The sequence below is a fragment of the Ambystoma mexicanum genome, chromosome 7p (genome assembly GCF_040938575.1).
Source record: "Ambystoma mexicanum isolate Mex_15411 chromosome 7p, UKY_AmexF1_1, whole genome shotgun sequence".
NCBI classification, from domain to species: domain Eukaryota; kingdom Metazoa; phylum Chordata; class Amphibia; order Caudata; family Ambystomatidae; genus Ambystoma; species Ambystoma mexicanum.
In genome coordinates this window covers 164,506,234-164,525,680 of record NC_090939.1, presented here as the reverse complement: position 1 = coordinate 164,525,680, position 19,447 = coordinate 164,506,234, and the positions used below count along the sequence as shown (strand labels likewise).

At 56.4% G+C, this 19,447-nt stretch overlaps 1 long non-coding RNA gene across 1 annotated transcript in view; it reads right to left on the bottom strand.

Annotated features, from left to right (window-relative positions):
- Positions 1 to 3,036: 3,036 nt before the first annotated feature.
- LOC138525786 (uncharacterized) overlaps positions 3,037 to 19,447 on the bottom strand; it is a 122,475-nt gene continuing 106,064 nt past the window's right edge. The window contains exons 3-4 of the long non-coding RNA XR_011283432.1: positions 3,641 to 3,705; positions 3,037 to 3,546 (exon numbers count right to left, since the gene is read on the bottom strand). This is a non-coding gene — a long non-coding RNA (uncharacterized lncRNA). The remainder of the gene's footprint in view (positions 3,547 to 3,640; positions 3,706 to 19,447) is intronic.

Here is a 19,447-nt window from a genome sequence, read left to right as displayed (position 1 = left end):
TGCTCTGTTTTATACCACAGGCCCTGTTTGTTTTTTAGGATTGGGGGATATTTACTGAGGGAGTGTAGCTCTGTTGGGCTTGCTGCACCCATAATTGGCAATGTTTCCAGGGCTGTACAGGCTCTTGTTTATATAAAGCATTGCGTGAGTGCGACGGGTGCCATTATTTGCCTGAATGTGTTGTAAACAATGGTTTCCTCATGGCAGGCCGTACTCCAAGGGCTTCATCTGTTCGGTGCCAAGGATTATGCACCTGAGAAGAGGAGTCATCGCTTCAATGTGTACCTATGGGTAAAATGCCATTTCTCTGGATCTCCTGTCTTTGTTTGCCAAAGTACTGTGTACCACCAAACACACGTATATATGGATGTCAGTGTCAACAGAGTTCCTCCCTGTGACACAGAGTTTATTGTGGGCAGATTAATCATCACTCGACTTTACAACAGGCCGCTCAATCGCTTATGTTTAACGACTGATTACACTCATTGGCAACCCCGATTGTCCCGGCTCATTCTTTGTGCGTGTGGGCAGAGAGGATACTGACCTGTGCTGATAGTGTCAGCAGAGAGGCAAAAGATGGAATGGACATTGAGGGGCGATTGACACGGAGGAGTAACATTACATCCTCTGTGTGAGGAATTGCCACCTGGAAAGGGTGTAGAAGCCTTGGCTTTTTTGATTTTTATGAATTGATAAAATGATCAGAGTCCCCTCTCATACTCTCCATGCCAAAAGCATAGTGTGTACCTGTGCCAGTGGCACACAGGGCCGTCATTGGCCGCAACCCCTGTGGTCTAGCTTGAGACTTCTTTATGTAAAAAAAACATTTATTGTATTTTTTATTTTCTTGACGGAAGCGCCAACTCCTCCCAAGAGTCAGCCCAGAGGATGGGGAGCTTGACTGCCGGTGGGCAGTGCCTGTTGCCGAGTACTGCCTTCACCACTGCTGTGGCACTGGCTAACCCAGACCCCTGCTGCCAAATTTCATTAGCAGGGTGCAGGCAACAAGTGTGGACCCAGCGCCACTGAATGAGTAAACATCCCTGCCCGGACAGTGACCCTGCAACAGTTAAAACTCCTGAGAGGTGAGATGTGAATCCTGGTCTCTGTGCGGCTCATTAAGCTCCTGGAGTATGTAGCAAGTTAGATATTCACAAAAAAGGATTGTTAGCATGGACAGACTTGCAATGAATGTATCTCCTTTGCATAAAGAGAGTGTGTGTGCACATAACGTCCAGGCAGAGCGAGGACGCACGGTGTGCTGCAGCAGGCATCGTTAACTTGCAGTGCTTCAGGAAGTACCCTGGTTGTTGTATCTTTTAACACTATTAAATCAGTATGTGAACTGATGCAAGGTTGTGGCATCCAATGCAATGGGAGGGTCTTCCGTTTTATCATCCCACTAAGGGCTCGGTGGTCCCCAGGATAACATACTAAGTGCTACCCAGATCATGTAGACGCGAGAGGAAGCCGCAGCCTACACAAGCCGGCAAAGAGAGGGATGCTGCTAATTATGTTGATGATCAACTCTGCACACACGTTCTGCTGATGCAGACGAACAAATGCCCATGCACGCAGACAAGAGATGCAACCATCCATTCCCCTGCAACATGAAACCCTACCTCAGCAGAGGGAAGTGGCATGACAGAAAGGAAAGTATGATGAATGCAGCGTGGAGGTATGCTTGTCTGTAGAGTTGGCAAGCGGGCAACAGCCTTGACTTTGTGTAAATCTGTCAAACACGGATAAAGGCGCGGAGAAAAGACAAAGCCAATGGGCTCTTCTGCAGCGAGCACCAGAGCAAGGCTGGACAGCCACAGCCACACGCGGACTGACGTACAAAGTTTGAAGAAATGACAGACAACTGCTTCGAAAATGTGTGGAAATATGAATACACTGGCGCTAAGATTCTGAACGTACTATTCACTAGAGCGGAGGAAGCCAGGGAATTCATTGGCAAAGCCGAAACAGGGGGTCTGGTGTGTCTCCAAGGGCCAAACACGGGCCAGGCCACGAGAGCGACAGCATACAACATGGGATGCAATGCTTTGCAAAGCCTTGGTTCTGAGGCTGATCAATAAACTCATGAGAGTCCTTCAGGCTTTCTGATCCTTGCAACCCGAATGGTTGCAAGGCCAAGGACAGTGCCAGTGGCAACAAAGTGAAAGTTAGGGGTAGCAGGAGCTACCCCTAAATAGCGTTGGTGGCTAGCAATGCCCAGTGGGAAGAAAGGCTTTTCAGAGTGGAATCGGGCCCAAAGTGTTCCTGAGCAGTGCAGCTGTTTGCGCTTTGCATGCAAAAGTGGAGGACTGGTAGTGGTGATTCCAGGAGCAAGTATAAGGGAGGGACAGTGCTCAGTGTATCTGCACGTGTGCATGCCAGTGGTCGAAGTGCACGAAAAGAAGTAGTGGAACTATGTTCCCTGCACACAATCCCCACAAACCTGACAGCCACAACCCCTCCCACACACAATACACCCCCCAAACACTTGCACCTGCTGTTTAAGGGATTGTGCAGTGCAGTGCACTGAAAGTGAAGGTTTCAACTTCTTCCTACACTTTTATTTTAAAACAAAACCATTCCGGAACGGTTTCTTTTTAAAATAAAAGTAAAGGAGCTGTACAAGGTAATTTAAAAAAGTATAGGAGCACCGCTTCCAACAGCTCCCGCTCACTTCGACCACTGGGACCAGCACATTGTTTTCATCTAGGTATATATCTGCTCTGTATTATGCTCCGGTCCCCTCCCCTCAGTGTACAATACACCGTGAGTATGAAGGACAAGGAAAAAAATAGTAAGGATTGAGGGTATTTTAAAGAGGTCAAGGCCGTGCCCTAGTAAAACCTATACCATTCTATTAACAGGTCTTGACACCTCTTGCCTGTCCCCTATCAAGGTCTAAGTCCACAAGGGACACCACCCGTTGGAGTATTGCTCAACAGAGTATAAAAAAGATGGGAAAAAAAAGAAAATATATCGTAATTCAACTCAAAACAATCCTGGAGTAATTATTATAAATTATATCCTCACACCAAATTATACAAACAATTTTGTTCTTTATTACATATATTTCATTAAAAAATAAATCATAAAATAATGTAAATTGCTTTACATATTTCATTCTCAAATAAAGTTACATGTGTTAAATAATCAGAAGCATCTAAAACTCCGATATATTTGTTATAGATTCCAATGGAAAGAACAATGCACAGTGGCAAAAGACACATTCACCTGCTAACACTTTTCAAAATCATACATTCATGTGTTTAGCATAACGACATTTACTGCATTTATTGACAAATTCCTTCTTCAGGGAACTCTAGTAGACAATCAATGTCCTATTCTAATTGCTTAATTAATATAACAGTATACATGATCCCGACATGTTTCGTTCCCATTTGCGTCAGAAAATAATACAGAGAAATTCATCAGGGGTAAACTTTTGTGTCGTATTACATCAATTTCCAATGCTCGCCATTGCAACACCAGGTATCCAACCTTGAGCACTCCTTGGGTGGTTTAATTGGTTTATAATTCAACAATGACCTAGGGGAACAGGACAAACAGCCTTAATTGGTGCTGTTACAACGTCAAATACACAGCTATAAAACCATAACGAATTAATGACGGTTTATCTTACCACTTGACTTTATCGATTGTTTCATACAGCGGTAGATAGGAATTACTTCTCATTAGTAAACTGATCTAAAAATGGAAGACAAACATAGGCCACTCAGTATATATCACGGGAACAATTACCATATATAGCATTAGTGCAAAAAAAGTTAGTAAATAACCTTTTAAACACGACTCCAAGACGAGTCATACTTCATCTAAAAAAAAACAACAACTATACGTTGCCTCGATAAAACCGTTTATCTCATTTACGAAAAGACACTGCAATTTCTGGTTAACAAACTGGCAACATTACTGGATCACACAAGAACTAATTATAAACTCTTACGCTTATTTTGTCACCTGCTCTAAATTGCGACCTTAGCATGACGCTCTAGTCTTCACAAAAGTTCTAGATGTTGTGCTCACTCGATACTAAGAGGCCGATTCATGGAATAATTAGCGCGGCGCAAGTGGGCAAAAACGTGCGAATCGCAGTGGAATAGCGAAAATCGCAGTGCAAGTGCGAAAATCGCACCAAAAGCAGCGCACATCGATTCATGGAAGGCCGTGCGCGAGAAAACCAGCGGATGTGCGATAAAACAGTGCGCGGCGCACGTTGGCGCACAGGCCATCTAACAACGTGCGCCAGGTCACAGCGAAAATCGCACAGGCCACAGCGAAATTCGCACATAGCGCGGCGCACGCAACAAAAGTAGGCGTAACACGGGCGTAACACTCGGAATGGGGAACAACTTGCCAAAACGTGGGCGTCACGGGGGAAGTACAGGGCACAAGTGCGCGGAACGCCCACACGCTCGCCTACAACACGTATTCATGGAATAGAATAGGGGAAAAAAGCGCACGCTCAAACCAGCGCACAGGCACAAACACGACCGCCACAAGAAAGCAGGCGGTAGCGTCTCTGCGGCTGTAAGAAATGTGCGCCAAAAGGTGCGCCAACAAATAGCACCTATATACTGCCATGATGAATGTCCTATACTGTGGCCCTCCAGGACAAATGAAGTGCAAAGGGGTACCCACAAACACGGACACCCGCTGACAAAAAATACGTGTGCGTGTATACCGGGGTGCGCGGGAAGTCTCACACGCGATTTCAGCAGGGTACGTGTATTTCAGGGGTGCGCGGGAAGTCACACACACGATTGGCCCAGTGCGAGCAGGGTACGTGTATTTCAGGGGTGCGCGGGAAGTTACACACGCGATTCCAGCAGGGTACGTGTATTTCAGGTGTGCGCGCGCAGTTCCACACACGATTGGCCCAGTGCGAGCAGGGTACGTGTATTTCAGGGGTGCGCAGGAAGTTACACATGCGATTCCAGCAAGGTATGTGTATTTCAGGGGTGCGCGGGAAGTCACACACGCGATTTCAGCAGGGTACGTGTATTTCAGGTGTGCGCGCTCAGTTCCACACACGATTGGCCCAGTGCGAGCAGGGTACGTGTATTTCAAGGGTGCGCGGGAAGTTACACACGCGATTCCAGCAAGGTATGTGTATTTCAGGGGTGCGCGGGAAGTTCCACACGCGATTTCAGCAGGGTATGTGTATTTCAGGGGTTCTGGGGAGTACCACACGTGAATTGGCCGTGTGGGCCCTCCCAGGTGTACGCTCTACAACCTCCACGGACCCTGCAGCCAGCCCACACCACGGGGGACTACCCTGCACCCCTGCCCATGTCCCGCAGGCAGCCCATTCACCATGGGCATGCCCACCAGCCAACCCACATGTCACCTTGCACTACTGATCAACAATGCATGTCTACCACCACCCCCACCCCCCAGCATCCAGGGTCACCCTCCACCAGGCCCCCACTCATGTCTCCCACCACCCCCACCCCCCAGCCACCAGGGGCAGCCTCCACCAGGCCCCCACTCATGTCTCCCACCACCCCCACACCCAAGCAGTGCAGGGACACCCTCCACCAGGCCCCCACTCATGTCTCCCACCACCCCCACCCCCCTGCCACCATGGGCAGCCTCCACCAGGCCCCCACTCATGTCTCCCACCACCCCCACCCCCCAGCATCCAGGGTCACCCTCCACCAGGCCCCCACTCATGTCTCCCACCACCCCCACCCCCCAGCATCCAGGGCCAGCCTCCACCAGGCCCCCACTCATGTCTCCCACCACCCCCACACCCAAGCAGTGCAGGGGCACCCTCCACCAGGCCCCCACTCATGTCTCCCACCACCCCCACCCCCCCTGCCACCATGGGCAGCCTCCACCAGGCCCCCACTCATGTCCCCCTGCGCCCCCACCCCCCAGCAGTGCAGGGGCATCCTCCACCAGGCCCCCAATCATGTCTCCCACCACCCCCAACCCCCAGCATCCAGGGTCACCCTCCACCAGGCCCCCACTCATGTCCCCCTGCACCCCCACCCCCCAGCATCCAGGGTCACCCTCCACCAGGCCCTCATTCATGTCTCCCACCACCCCCACCCCCCAGCCACCAGGGGCAGCCTCCACCAGGCCCCCACTCATGTCTCCCACCACCCCCACCCCCCAGCCACCAGGGGCAGCCTCCACCAGGCCCCCACTCATGTCTCCCACCACCCCCACCCCCCTGCCACCATGGGCAGCCTCCACCAGGCCCCCACTCATGTCCCCCTGCACCCCCACCCCCCAGCAGTGCAGGGGCACCCTCCACCAGGCCCCCACTCATGTCCCCCTGCACCCCCACCACCCAGCAGTGCAGGGGCATCCTCCACCAGGCCCCCAATCATGTCTCCCACCACCCCCACCCCCCAGCCACCAGGGGCAGCCTCCACCAGGCCCCCACTCATGTCTCCCACCACTCCCACCCCCCTGCCACCATGGGCAGCCTCCACCAGGCCCCCACTCATGTCCCCCTGCACCGCCAACCCCCAGCAGTGCAGGGGCACCCTCCACCAGGCCACCACTCATGTCCCCCTGCACCCCCACCCCCCAGCAGTGCAGGGGCACCCTCCACCAGGCCCCCACTCATGTCTCCCACCACACCCACCCCCCAGCATCCAGGGTCACCCTCCACCAGGCCCCCACTCATGTCTCCCACCACCCCCACCCCCCAGCATCCAGGGTCACCCTCCACCAGGCCCCCACTCATGTCTCCCACCACCCCCACCCCCCTGCCACCAGGGGCAGCCTCCACCAGGCCCCCACTCATGTCTCCCACCACCCCCATACCCAAGCAGTGCAGGGGCACCCTCCACCAGGCCCCCACTCATGTCTCCCACCACCCCCACCCCCCTGCCACCATGGGCAGCCTCCACCAGGCCCCCACTCATGTCCCCCTGCACCCCCACCCCCCAGCAGTGCAGGGGCACCCTCCACCAGGCCCCCACTCATGTCCCCCTGCACCCTCACCCCCCAGCAGTGCAGGGGCACCCTCCACCAGGCCCCCACTCATGTCTCCCACCACCCCCACCCCCCAGCATCCAGGGTCACCCTCCACCAGGCCCCCACTCATGTCTCCCACCACCCCCACCCCCCAGCATCCAGGGTCACCCTCCACCAGGCCCCCACTCATGTCTCCCACCACCCCCACCCCCCTGCCACCAGGGGCAGCCTCCACCAGGCCCCCACTCATGTCTCCCACCACCCCCACCCCCCTGCCACCATGGGCAGCCTCCACCAGGCCCCCACTCATGTCCCCCTGCACCCCCACCCCCCAGCAGTGCAGGGGCACCCTCCACCAGGCCCCCACTCATGTCCCCCTGCACCCCCACCCCCAGCAGTGCAGGGGCACCCTCCACCAGGCCCCCACTCATGTCTCCCACCACCCCCACCCCCCAGCCACCACGGGCAGCCTCCACCAGGCCCCCACTCATGTCTCCCACCACCCCCACCCCCCTGCCACAATGGGCAGCCTCCACCAGGCCCCTACTCATGTCCCCCTGCACCCCCACCCCCCAGCAGTGCAGGGGCACCCTCCACCAGGCCCCCACTCATGTCCCCCTGCACCCCCACCCCCCAGCAGTGCAGGGGCACCCTCCACCAGGCCCCCACTCATGTCTCCCACCACCCCCACCCCCCAGCATCCAGGGTCACCCTCCACCAGGCCCCCACTCATGTCTCCCACCACCCCCACCCCCCAGCCACCAGGGGCATCCTCCACCAGGCCCCCAATCATGTCTCCCACCACCCCCAACCCCCAGCATCCAGGGTCACCCTCCACCAGGCCCCCACTCATGTCCCCCTGCACCCCCACCCCCCAGCATCCAGGGTCACCCTCCACCAGGCCCCCACTCATGTCTCCCACCACCCCCACCCCCCAGCATCCAGGGTCACCCTCCACCAGGCCCCCACTCATGTCTCCCACCACCCCCACCCCCCTGCCACCAGGGGCAGCCTCCACCAGGCCCCCACTCATGTCTCCCACCACCCCCACACCCAAGCAGTGCAGGGGCACCCTCCACCAGGCCCCCACTCATGTCTCCCACCACCCCCACCCCCCTGCCACCATGGGCAGCCTCCACCAGGCCCCCACACATGTCCCCCTGCGCCCCCACCCCCCAGCAGTGCAGGGGCATCCTCCACCAGGCCCCCAATCATGTCTCCCACCACCCCCAACCCCCAGCATCCAGGGTCACCCTCCACCAGGCCCCCACTCATGTCCCCCTGCACCCCCACCCCCCAGCATCCAGGGTCACCCTCCACCAGGCCCCCATTCATGTCTCCCACCACCCCCACCCCCCAGCCACCAGGGGCAGCCTCCACCAGGCCCCCACTCATGTCTCCCACCACCCCCACCCCCCAGCAGTGCAGGGGCACCCTCCACCAGGCCCCCACTCATGTCCCCCTGCACCCCCACCCCCCAGCAGTGCAGGGGCATCCTCCACCAGGCCCCCAATCATGTCTCCCACCACCCCCACCCCCCAGCCACCAGGGGCAGCCTCCACCAGGCCCCCACTCATGTCTCCCACCACCCCCACCCCCCTGCCACCATGGGCAGCCTCCACCAGGCCCCCACTCATGTCCCCCTGCACCCCCACCCCCCAGCAGTGCAGGGGCACCCTCCACCAGGCCCCCACTCATGTTACCCTGCACCCCCACCCCCCAGCAGTGCAGGGGCACCCTCCACCAGGCCCCCACTCATGTCTCCCACCACCCCCACCCCCCAGCATCCAGGGTCACCCTCCACCAGGCCCCCACTCATGTCTCCCACCACCCCCACCCCCCAGCATCCAGGGTCACCCTCCACCAGGCCCCCACTCATGTCTCCCACCACCCCCACCCCCCTGCCACCAGGGGCAGCCTCCACCAGGCCCCCACTCATGTCTCCCACCACCCCCATACCCAAGCAGTGCAGGGGCACCCTCCACCAGGCCCCCACTCATGTCTCCCACCACCCCCACCCCCCTGCCACCATGGGCAGCCTCCACCAGGCCCCCATTCATGTCCCCCTGCACCCCCACCCCCCAGCAGTGCAAGGGCACCCTCCACCAGGCCCCCACTCATGTCCCCCTGCACCCCCGTCCCCCAGCAGTGCAGGGGCACCCTCCACCAGGCCCCCACTCATGTCTCCCACCACCCCCACCCCCCAGCATCCAGGGTCACCCTCCACCAGGCCCCCACTCATGTCTCCCACCACCCCCACCCCCCAGCATCCAGGGTCACCCTCCACCAGGCCCCCACTCATGTCTCCCACCACCCCCACCCCCTGCCACCAGGGGCAGCCTCCACCAGGCCCCCACTCATGTCTCCCACCACCCCCACCCCCCTGCCACCATGGGCAGCCTCCACCAGGCCCCCACTCATGTCCCCCTGCACCCCCACCCCCCAGCAGTGCAGGGGCACCCTCCACCAGGCCCCCACTCATGTCCCCCTGCACCCCCACACTCCAGCAGTGCAGGGGCACCCTCCACCAGGCCCCCACTCATGTCCCCCTGCACCCCCACCCACCAGCAGTGCAGGGGCACCCTCCACCAGGCCCCCACTCATGTCTCCCACCACCCCCACCCCCCAGCCACCAGGGGCAGCCTCCACCAGGCCCCCACTCATGTCTCCCACCACCCCCACCCCCCTGCCACCATGGGCAGCCCCCACCAGGTCCTCACAATCCCCAATCATGTGCGTAATGGTCAGCCTCCACAGCCAAAAAGCCCTACCAAGTAACCCATTCACCCACATGGAAATGGAAATCACATGTTACACCCCCAATGTTCATGAAGCTAATGAAGCCAAGTCCGTCACACACAATGGTTGCAATTGAATGGGAAAACACACAACATGACATGCATGAAACCAATGAGATGATACCACACAGTGAAGTATGCAAACAAAAATGTATTGAAAAAAAATAAGAATGCTAAAGAAAGAAAACAAACTACAATGTGAATGACAAAAATAAGCTGCATGTCCGTAGGAAAAAATAAAACATGAAATCCAAATAAAAAAAAATGTTGTCCAAAGTCAAATGTAAAAAAATCTCCATGCAATAAAGAACTATGTACAAAAATTACAAGGGTCCATGAGCCCAACTGAACAAAGGAAACCTACTAAAAAACCTACCTAAAAATCAACTATATACAAAAAGTGGAGCAGTGTCCGTCGACTCCAAATCATAATACGAAAGAAAGGAAACCTAAAACTAAAGAACTATATACAAAGGCGGCGGGCAAGTCCAGCGGCTCACTCTGTGGTGTCCCGGGCCAGGGCATCATCGAACTCCTGTTCGATGTCCCGGAGGCGGTCCAGTTCCATGGCCCCGAGGGTCCGCAGGGACGACGCTGTGTCCTCCTCCAACCCCCTGCGGATTGCCTCGAGGCACTCGGCCCGCCTCAGGGCCCTCCGCATGGAGTTCTCCGCCCTGACCATTGTGAGCCGCGCCTCTTCCGCCCGCCGCCGCTCCGCACCTATGGCGTGGCCCAACCGCTGCCACACAGAAGACACTCTCTGTCCTGGGTCCCCCTGCCCTCCGGCCGATGCCTGCCCCTCCATTGTCGAAAGCCCCGAGCCTTCATGGCTCCCACCATGTTGCTGCTGCTGCTGCTCTGCCTCTGCCCGTGCACTGCCTCCTGCTGCCTGCACATCCACTGCCGGCTGGGGTGCACTTGTTGATGTGGCCACCCCTGCTGGACCACCGACTCCCGACTGTGGCAGGGATGCCTCCTCCACCAGCCTGGCCGCACCGTCAGAGGCAGCTCCACAGGGCACCCAGGTGACTGATGGGTGGGAAGATGGCACAGAGGACGACTGGCGCGTAGGGGGTCCAGTTGAGGAGGGGGTCGGAGCAAGCCCCATCAGACGGAGGAATCCGGCCTGGGTGACCTGTCCCAGCAGGCTGACGTGGTCAACGAGCCATTCGAGATGACGTGCAGTCTCTCCATGAAAAGACTGCAGGTCACCTCGCATGGCCCGTTGACGCAACGCCACACCAGCCAGGACAGGCTCAACCCGGACCTGGATGGCCACGTCCGCAGGCAGAGGAAGGCCAGTTGACGTCAGCTCATCCCCTGCCTGAAAACGGGTCTGGACGTAGGCATCCCTGCTGGTGCAAGATGATGCAGGGACAGGATCAGGGACAGGATTGCACACAGGCACCTCCGCGGCCGCCTGTGCTGCCTCCTGTCCCTGGTCCTGCACTGCACCACTAGCACCAGTGGGATCCCCACCTCCAGACCCCGTCTCTGGTGCTTGCGCGGCCCCCTCCTCCACCAAACCCCCCACCAACCTGGATGACTCCGTGCCATCTTCCCCCGTTGGGCCCTGTGGGGTCCCAGCTGCCCCTTCTGCTGCCGAGGAGTCCAACTGCAACCTCCGCCTCTTGGACCTCCCCCCGGCAGCTGCGGCCTGGGACGCGGCACCGGACTCCTCACTCCCCGACGAGATGACAACACGGGAGGGGAGCCGGGCCTTGTGTCTCCGGCTGGCGGTCGGATCCCCGCCGCTGTGCTCCACAGCACCTTCTCCGCCCTCTTCATCAGTTGACGCTGCAGACAGGGAGAAACAAAACACAGGCATCAGGGCACTGTACAATGGACACATACACGCATGACAGTTGCACAGGAGTGGCATTGGCAAACCTCAGACATGTCATCACAATCCCCAACACACATGTCATTGCAACTGGCACACATGAGCCATACCACAGCCATATCGCAACTGCCACCACCATCCCTACACATACAACAGCATCAGCAGCCAAAGGGGACCCAGACATCACATGCAACACAGGAAGTGCACCACACATGTACACACACCACCACACTTGCATGCATGTCCACACCTCTGCCAAACAGATGTGCAACCGGCACAATGGCGAATGATCACCACACGCACTGCTCACAATCAGGATGCATGTACACTCACCGCTCGACTCCAGACGGGTCTGCTTCTCTAGGACCTGGACGTGGAGCGCTGGGGATATGCGTTCCAGGACCCCCATCTGTTCTTCCGACAAGTGGCCCCGGCGCCCCTTGGCATCCGCTGCCTTCAAGAGGCGCCGGGCCTTGTTCAGGGTCCTGGACCTGAAGTCCTCCCAGCGCTTCCTGACATGTTGTAAGTCCCGGACTGCCACCCCCTCCGCGTTGATGGCAGTCACGATGTAGGCCAGATCCGAGTCCGTCCTTCCTTGTCGGCGCGGGAACCTCCGAAGAGGGCATCATACTGCCCCAGGACTTGCTCCACCAGGACACCAACTTCGGTGGCACTGAAGCTGGTGCCCCTCTGCCTCTCTGGCCGGGGGTTGTCAGTGGTCACAGATGGTGTTTGCCCCGACATGACAACCCCAGAGGCAGGAGTGGGTGTGCAACTGGGTCCTGGGGCTGGGCTGTGGAGCGATGGAATTCCAGTCGGGAGTCTTCGGTTCCAGCAGGGGTGGTCACAGCAACAGCACCCCTGGCTGATGTGCAGGCAGCAAATGGCAGTGCACGTGGGCAGCAGGCAGTCAGGCAGCAGCAGATGGCAGGTGGGAGCGTGCTCGGGGCTCTGGGGGGCAGTAGTTCGGCCTTCTGGGCAGGAGCGTGGTCTTCCGTGTGCTTACGCGTGGCCAGCTTGGTACGGAGTGATTTGGCACGTGAAAATCCTGCACGTCAGCGTGAAAACCGAGGAAAGGCCCTTAGCGCGTAAGCGCGTCAGCACGCATACGCGATTCTATTGGACCAAAGGCCCCCAGCGCGTAAGCGCGTCTGTGACGTGAGCCGCACGGGTGTTTCCCACACAGCACGTGATGACAGAGCACACGTGGAAAGACTGCACGTCAGAGTCTCATCGCATGTAATTGGACAGCACGTCAGAGTCTCATCGCGTGTAATTGGACAAAAGTGCGCGTACACGCGATTGGCCTATGTACATGTATATCAGGTGTGCACGGACACTTACACACGCAAGTACGTCAGCGCACCTGTATCCCGGTGTGCGGGCAATTTCCACACGCTATTGGACTGTGCACTGGATTTCTGGGGTGCGCGGGTCACACGCTCGCCTACAACACGCGCAACACATTAATTTGCGCGCTAACAAAATAACTAGCTCAGACCCAGGATGAACATACATTTCCTAGCAGCAGTGGCCGTGGCCTACCAAAGGAGGAGGAGGAGGATAGTCAGGGCCAGAATATTCACACCCAGAACCAGCCTTTTCGGGATGCTTGATGACCAGGTGCATGGGAGGTACAGGTTTCCACCACACATCATACTGGACCTGGTGAGTGAGTGGGAGGACGACCTCACATCACCCACCCTGTGCTGCCAAGCACTCAGCCCCCTGGAGAAGGTCCTCAATGTACTGCACTTCTTAGCCACTGGATCATTTCAGCGGACAAGTGCCATTGTGGGTGGTGTATCACAGGCCACCCAGTCACGCTGCCTACACCAGGTCTTGAACATCATTACTGCACGCCCATCAGTCCGCAGGCACATATACCTGCCCAGAACCCCTGCAGAAAGGCATGCTGCCGCCCTGGATTTTTACGCTGTGGCACGATTCCCCAAAGTGCTAGGTGCCATCGACTGCACCCATGTGGCTCTACGTCCCCCCAGGGCATCTGAGCACATCTATAGGAACGGCAAGCACTGGCATTCCATCAACGTGCAGGTAGTATGTAATGCCAAGGGAATCATCACCTCAGTATATGCCAACTATCCTGGGTCAACCCACGACAGCTTCATTTACCGAATGTCCACCCTAAGCCGGGACCTAGAAGCTGGCCGGCATAGCGATACATGGCTGCTTGGTGAGTATGAATGCCACTGCACATGCATGCATGTCAGATACTGAGCTAGGTCACAACCCCACCAATGATACCAATCACCACCTCCACAGGGGACAGTGCCTACCCTCTCAGCCCCCACATGATGACGCCAATTCGGAACCCCACCACGCCACCCCAGGTAAGATATAACGCTGCCCACACTACAACCCGGGGCATAGTGGAGCGCACATTCGGAGTGCTGAAGTCACGCTTTCGCTCCCTTGACCGTTCTGGCGGGCAGCTGTTGTACGCTCCCCCAGTAGTGTGCAGGATCATAGTGGCAGCATGTGTCCTGCACAACGTTGCAACACGCCGGGGCCTGGCCGTGGACATGGTGGTGCCCCCCCATCCCCAACCACATGCACAGCCGCTGCGCATGGGAGGTGAAAGGGCACGGGGGGAGGCAGCCCGTACACAGCTAGTGGCTAATTACTTCACATAGAAATCACACCCCTGTGGAGTGCACACTGCCCTGGCACATTCCATCTGACAATCAATGATGACTCAACCTGACACTGATCCTGAATGTCTGGAGAAAGAACCGTGAAAACCATATCAGCCTGAGATTGTTCACCTGGAAGTGTCACAATGTGTGCATCCCTACCCACACTGACACCACCAATGCAGTTTTGTGAAGTTACACATTCAAGCAGCTCAAATTAATACCCACTTGCAAAATGCAACAAGAGGACAGTGCCATGTCAGCCAACCCAACCCCAGCACCGCCACACGACACACCGTGCCATGTCATGCTATTTGCAGGTAAACAAAGTAATCCCCACAACATGACACTACTGTCACAATGTACAGTGTCCCTATTAGAAACTTGCAACACGTGAAATGCTCACAGTAATGGCGGACCAACAACAAACTTGAGCACGTACTACCATTGACTTGACATCACTAATGTTTAATATTAGTAGTCTCACCACCTGGAAATGCCTGCACTCCCACCACTACCAACTGTGCAGTGTTGGCGCCTGTAGAGTTGTAGGTGCACTGCTGCCAACATGGACCACATCTCCAGACTAGAGGTCCTTGTGTAGACATGAGGAAGGTACCTGCAAATTGGGAGGTAGACACAGAAGATGAGTTACACATCAATGCAACATGCAGTGTACAACACAACAGCAATATGCACTAGGAATGTATACACAGTATTGACTACAGACTGCCCACACAGCTCATGGGAGTCCAACGTCACTGTGTAATTCACTGTCACTTGGGCACACCCTTTGCAAGCCCATGGAAACGGGAAGCAGGAGGGGTGTGTGTGACTCAAACCCAAGCATCTGAACCAAATACATTACAAGCCTGCATGTGCCCAGCCACAATGCAGCGTATGCCCACAGGAACCACGGAAGCCAACAAATCGTCCCAAAAAAATTGGGAATAAAAGAAATAAAAATAAAAATAAAAACAAAAATAAAAAAAATAAAAAAATGGCCATTGAAGGGCCCGGGGGGGTTGGGGAGGCCACCCAGGAGGTCCGAGGACAGGATGCACACCAGAACCCACCTGCGTGGATCCTGGGAAAAAAAACACCTCCATGGGCTCATGGCCCACACGGCTACCCTATTGTGGGAGTATCACTGCTGTCGCTATTATCACCCTGTGCAGCTGCATCGGGAGGTGGTTGCACTATGGGAGGCAGCCCACGCAAGGCCCTAGTCTGCTCCTCCATGGCTGCAAGCATGCGGGTGTGGTAGGTCTGGTTCTGGAGGATGAGTGTGCGGAGGTCCCCATGCAACAACTCACGGGATGCCCGGACCTCCGCCCTCGTTGCCTGCATCTCAGCTGAGAGCGTACGGGTGAGACGCTCCAGCTGCTCTTCTGTCCTTTGGTGTGTAGAAGCCTCAAGCTCAACAAGAGTCGTCCTGAGGTGAAGGAGCTCCTGCCTCAGGGCTTCCCTGTGGCCCTGGGACTCAATGGAGATGGCCTCCTGCAGAGTCGCCAGTGCCGCCCGCCTGTCCCTGTTGGACCCCAACATGTCCTCCCTGTGTGACTGGCAGATGGAGTCGGTTGCCTGCTCTAGTCGCTCCATCAGCCTTTCAGGGGGGACAATGGAAGTGGCCACCCTATCCATGGCCTGAGCCATCATCTCGGATGATGCTGCCTGTTGGGTTGCCATACCGTAAATGGATTGCTCCCATGCGGTATTGCCAGGTGGCGTACGGCCACCACGTCGGCGGGCACCACACCTGTCTGGGGCAAGGCGAACTGCGCCTTGCTGTGCCGGCACTGCCTGAGGCTGCAGGACTGCATTCCCCCTCTGATCTGCTGGCCCAGGAACAGGATCAGATGTCGCGGAGTGTGACCCTGCATCCGTAACCACCAAAGGCGTAGCTGCCAACACTGACATCCCCATTGAGGGTTCTGACCCTGGTGCAGGTGGGTGAGAGAACAGAATCCCTCCCTGGAACACTCACCTGCGACGGCACGTAGGTCTCATCCGAATCAACACCTGAGTACAGCTCGGGGGAGGTGCAGCCAGAGACACCCCTTGAGAGCAGGACCTGAAGCACTTGTGGGTTCTCACCCACCACCACACCACGTCCCTCACTGGTGGTTGGTCGGCCCTCGGACCCCTCCTGGGTCTGCACCATCTCCACAACCCCAGCAGTATCAGGTGCGTCTTCCCCTGCAAAGACATAAAAACAAAGAAATGGAAAAAGGCATTAGCACCATGGCACACAATGAGGGCTGAGAAGCAAGAGAACCAGTACTTGTTTGACACATGTCCCACATGACTAAAACCCTCCCATGCATGCACCCTCACTGCGTATGAAGGGCATGCTAATGGCACACACTGATGACACCAAGATTGAAGATGAACAAATTTTATGCATGCTGCCTGGCAGTGGCATCACACATTGGCCTGTGATTGGCAGGTGAAACACACATGCCATCAAACAGATGGCATGTACCATTGCTATTGAGTGAAGATGGAGAGGAGGGCAGCACCTATTCATTCTGTCCAGTTCCCGCATGTAATAGCTTTTCTAATTCAAACAGGTCAGATTCTTCACCTGGAGCTGCCAGTCCGAAATGGTCCAATTGCACAGGGACATGTTTGAACAAATGATATCCAGGTAACAAAGTCACTCCACTTTACCATAGCCATGTCAGACATGTGACTAGAGGACTGCAACATGCCTAGTAAAAGTGGTGGAATGTAAAAAATCTGACTAAATGAACAGTGGAAAATTTAGCAACTATGTTGTGGCAAGGTGACACTTCAAGGGCAACTGGCGTGCAGTTGGGCTAGATGTCTACTGTTGGCAGAAGGGATACAGCTATGGGCAAATGCAGATGCGCTGGATGTATTGCATGAAGCACATGGCTGACCCATACGACTCAGGCGCACACACTCTCACCTGGCACACAAACAGAAGCCCTCACACACACCATGCACATGGATGACACACACATGCATGTGCACTCACCGGACAATGCCTCGTAATCAGCCAAATCTCCCACGCCTTGGATCTGTTCCTCTGTGACGTAGGTCCGTGATGTAGGTCCCAGCGCCTGACTCATGTGGAGTGAGTTCCATGTCTGCTACTGGAGACCCACCTCCAGTCACTAGAGTTGCGGCATGACTTGAGGCCAGCTTACTCTTTGCCCTGCGCTTTAGGTCATTCCAGCGCTTATAGCAATCATTGGCTGTGTGCCTCACGATTCCAAGGGCACTTACGATGTCCGCAACGGTCTGCCAGTGTGCCTGGCGTTGTGCAGGTGTGGTCTTGGATCCTGCAACAATGACCATCTCGTTGTCATGTGCGGACACATACTCGACAAGTGCATTCAGTTCGTCATCCGTGAAGCTGGGCTTCCTGGACGGGCCGGACTGTGTAGCCGTGTCTGGGGCATCAGCCTGTGCCGGACGAGCACTCTTCCTCTTCCGCTTGGAAGGTGGTGGTGATCCTGAGTGTCCTGCGCCGCTCTGGACACTAGGGGCAGGAGCCCTGGTGGACTCTGTATCAGGAGTGTGGGATTGCACACTCAGCATGGGAGTTGGTGCAGGCATTGGCTCTAGTGTGATGGTGTCAGGGGGTATATCAGCAGCATGGACTAGGACCGACACTGTCCGGGCTGGGTGTGTGAGGGCTGGGGTGGATGGAGCCGCAGCTGCCCCTGCAGCCTCTCCGCCCTGCCTACTTGGTGCAGCAGATGACCTTGCTGCCCCAGATGCACGTGGCATGGTGACATCAACGTGTCATAGGCCTGCTGACCTGGAAGTCAGCCATGGAGTCAGCCAGGTCTGGTGCCACAATGGGCTGGTCCAACAAGGGCTGAGCATGGATGGTGTCAGCCACATCAGCCTCACGTCCCCTACCGGATCCACCACGGCCACCACTTGTGGCTCTTCCACCTTTGCCACCCTTACGGAATCCTCGCCTCCCAGCCATGGCACTGATGTTAATGTGCGTATGGGAGTGGCAGTAAAATATAGTCCTGGGCAATTGGGGGTCAAAGGGGTTGGGTACCGGATGGTAATTGTACCCTAGTGCTCTTGCAAGGCTGATTGTAACCCCTGGGGAAAGATGACGGGTCACGCTACGCACAGGAGTCCCAAAAAAGGGAGATGACGTGCACGCAACCCCTCCTAGACCACGTGTGCAGAAAGAAAAACCTGCACTACGCTGTGGCACCCAGTAACACAAGAATGAACGTATGCGTGTCACACGCAGCCTAGAATGACCTCTGAAGGGGTAGGCTACACACAGGGCAAGCACAGATGTTAGATACGTGCGTGACTCACCGTCTGCCTGGTAAACGAGCGTGTAAAAGGAGCGCGTTTGGTTGGCAACACCCCCGCCAAAAGAAGATTTGTACGCTGTCTGAGGAGACAGGACAACAGTAGAAGGGAACACTGTTTGAGGGAACAGGCCCAGGTAAACCAGTAAAAGAGTAAAAGGAGAAAAATCTGTCAGAGGTAACAGGGAATACGAACTTGAAACGCCGTGAAGTGAACCGACAAGAAGTACAGAATTCACCCACTCGCTCTCCACGAAAAGCACGTACAAGGAAATGGTGTTCTACGCGCACCTTTTATACAGGCCCACACGTCCAGCGTCACTTACGCGGCGTCTACGCGCTAGGGCCATTTCCACCAATTACACGCTTTGTGACTTATGGGTGTACGGCCATTTCCACCAATTACACGCTTTGTCACTTCTGCGTGTACGGCCATTTACACCAATCACACGCGATGAGACTCTGACATGCAGTCTTTCCACGTGTGCTCTGTCATCACGTGCTGTGTGGGAAACACCCGTGCGGCTCACGTCACAGACGTGCTTACGCGCTGAGGGCCTTTGGTCCAATAGAATCGCGTATGCGTGCTGACGCGCTTACGCGCTAAGGGCCTTTCCTCGGTTTTCACGCTGACGTGCAGGATTTTCACGTGCCAAATCACTCCGTACCAAGTTGGCCACGCGTAAGCACACGGAAGACCACGCTCCTGCCCAGAAGGCCGAACTACTGCCCCCCAGAGCCCCGAGCACGCTTCCACCTGCCATCTGCTGCTGCCTGACTGCCTGCTGCCCACGTGCACTGCCATTTGCTGCCTGCACATCAGCCAGGGGTGCTGTTGCTGTGACCACCCCTGCTGGAACCGAAGACTCCCGACTG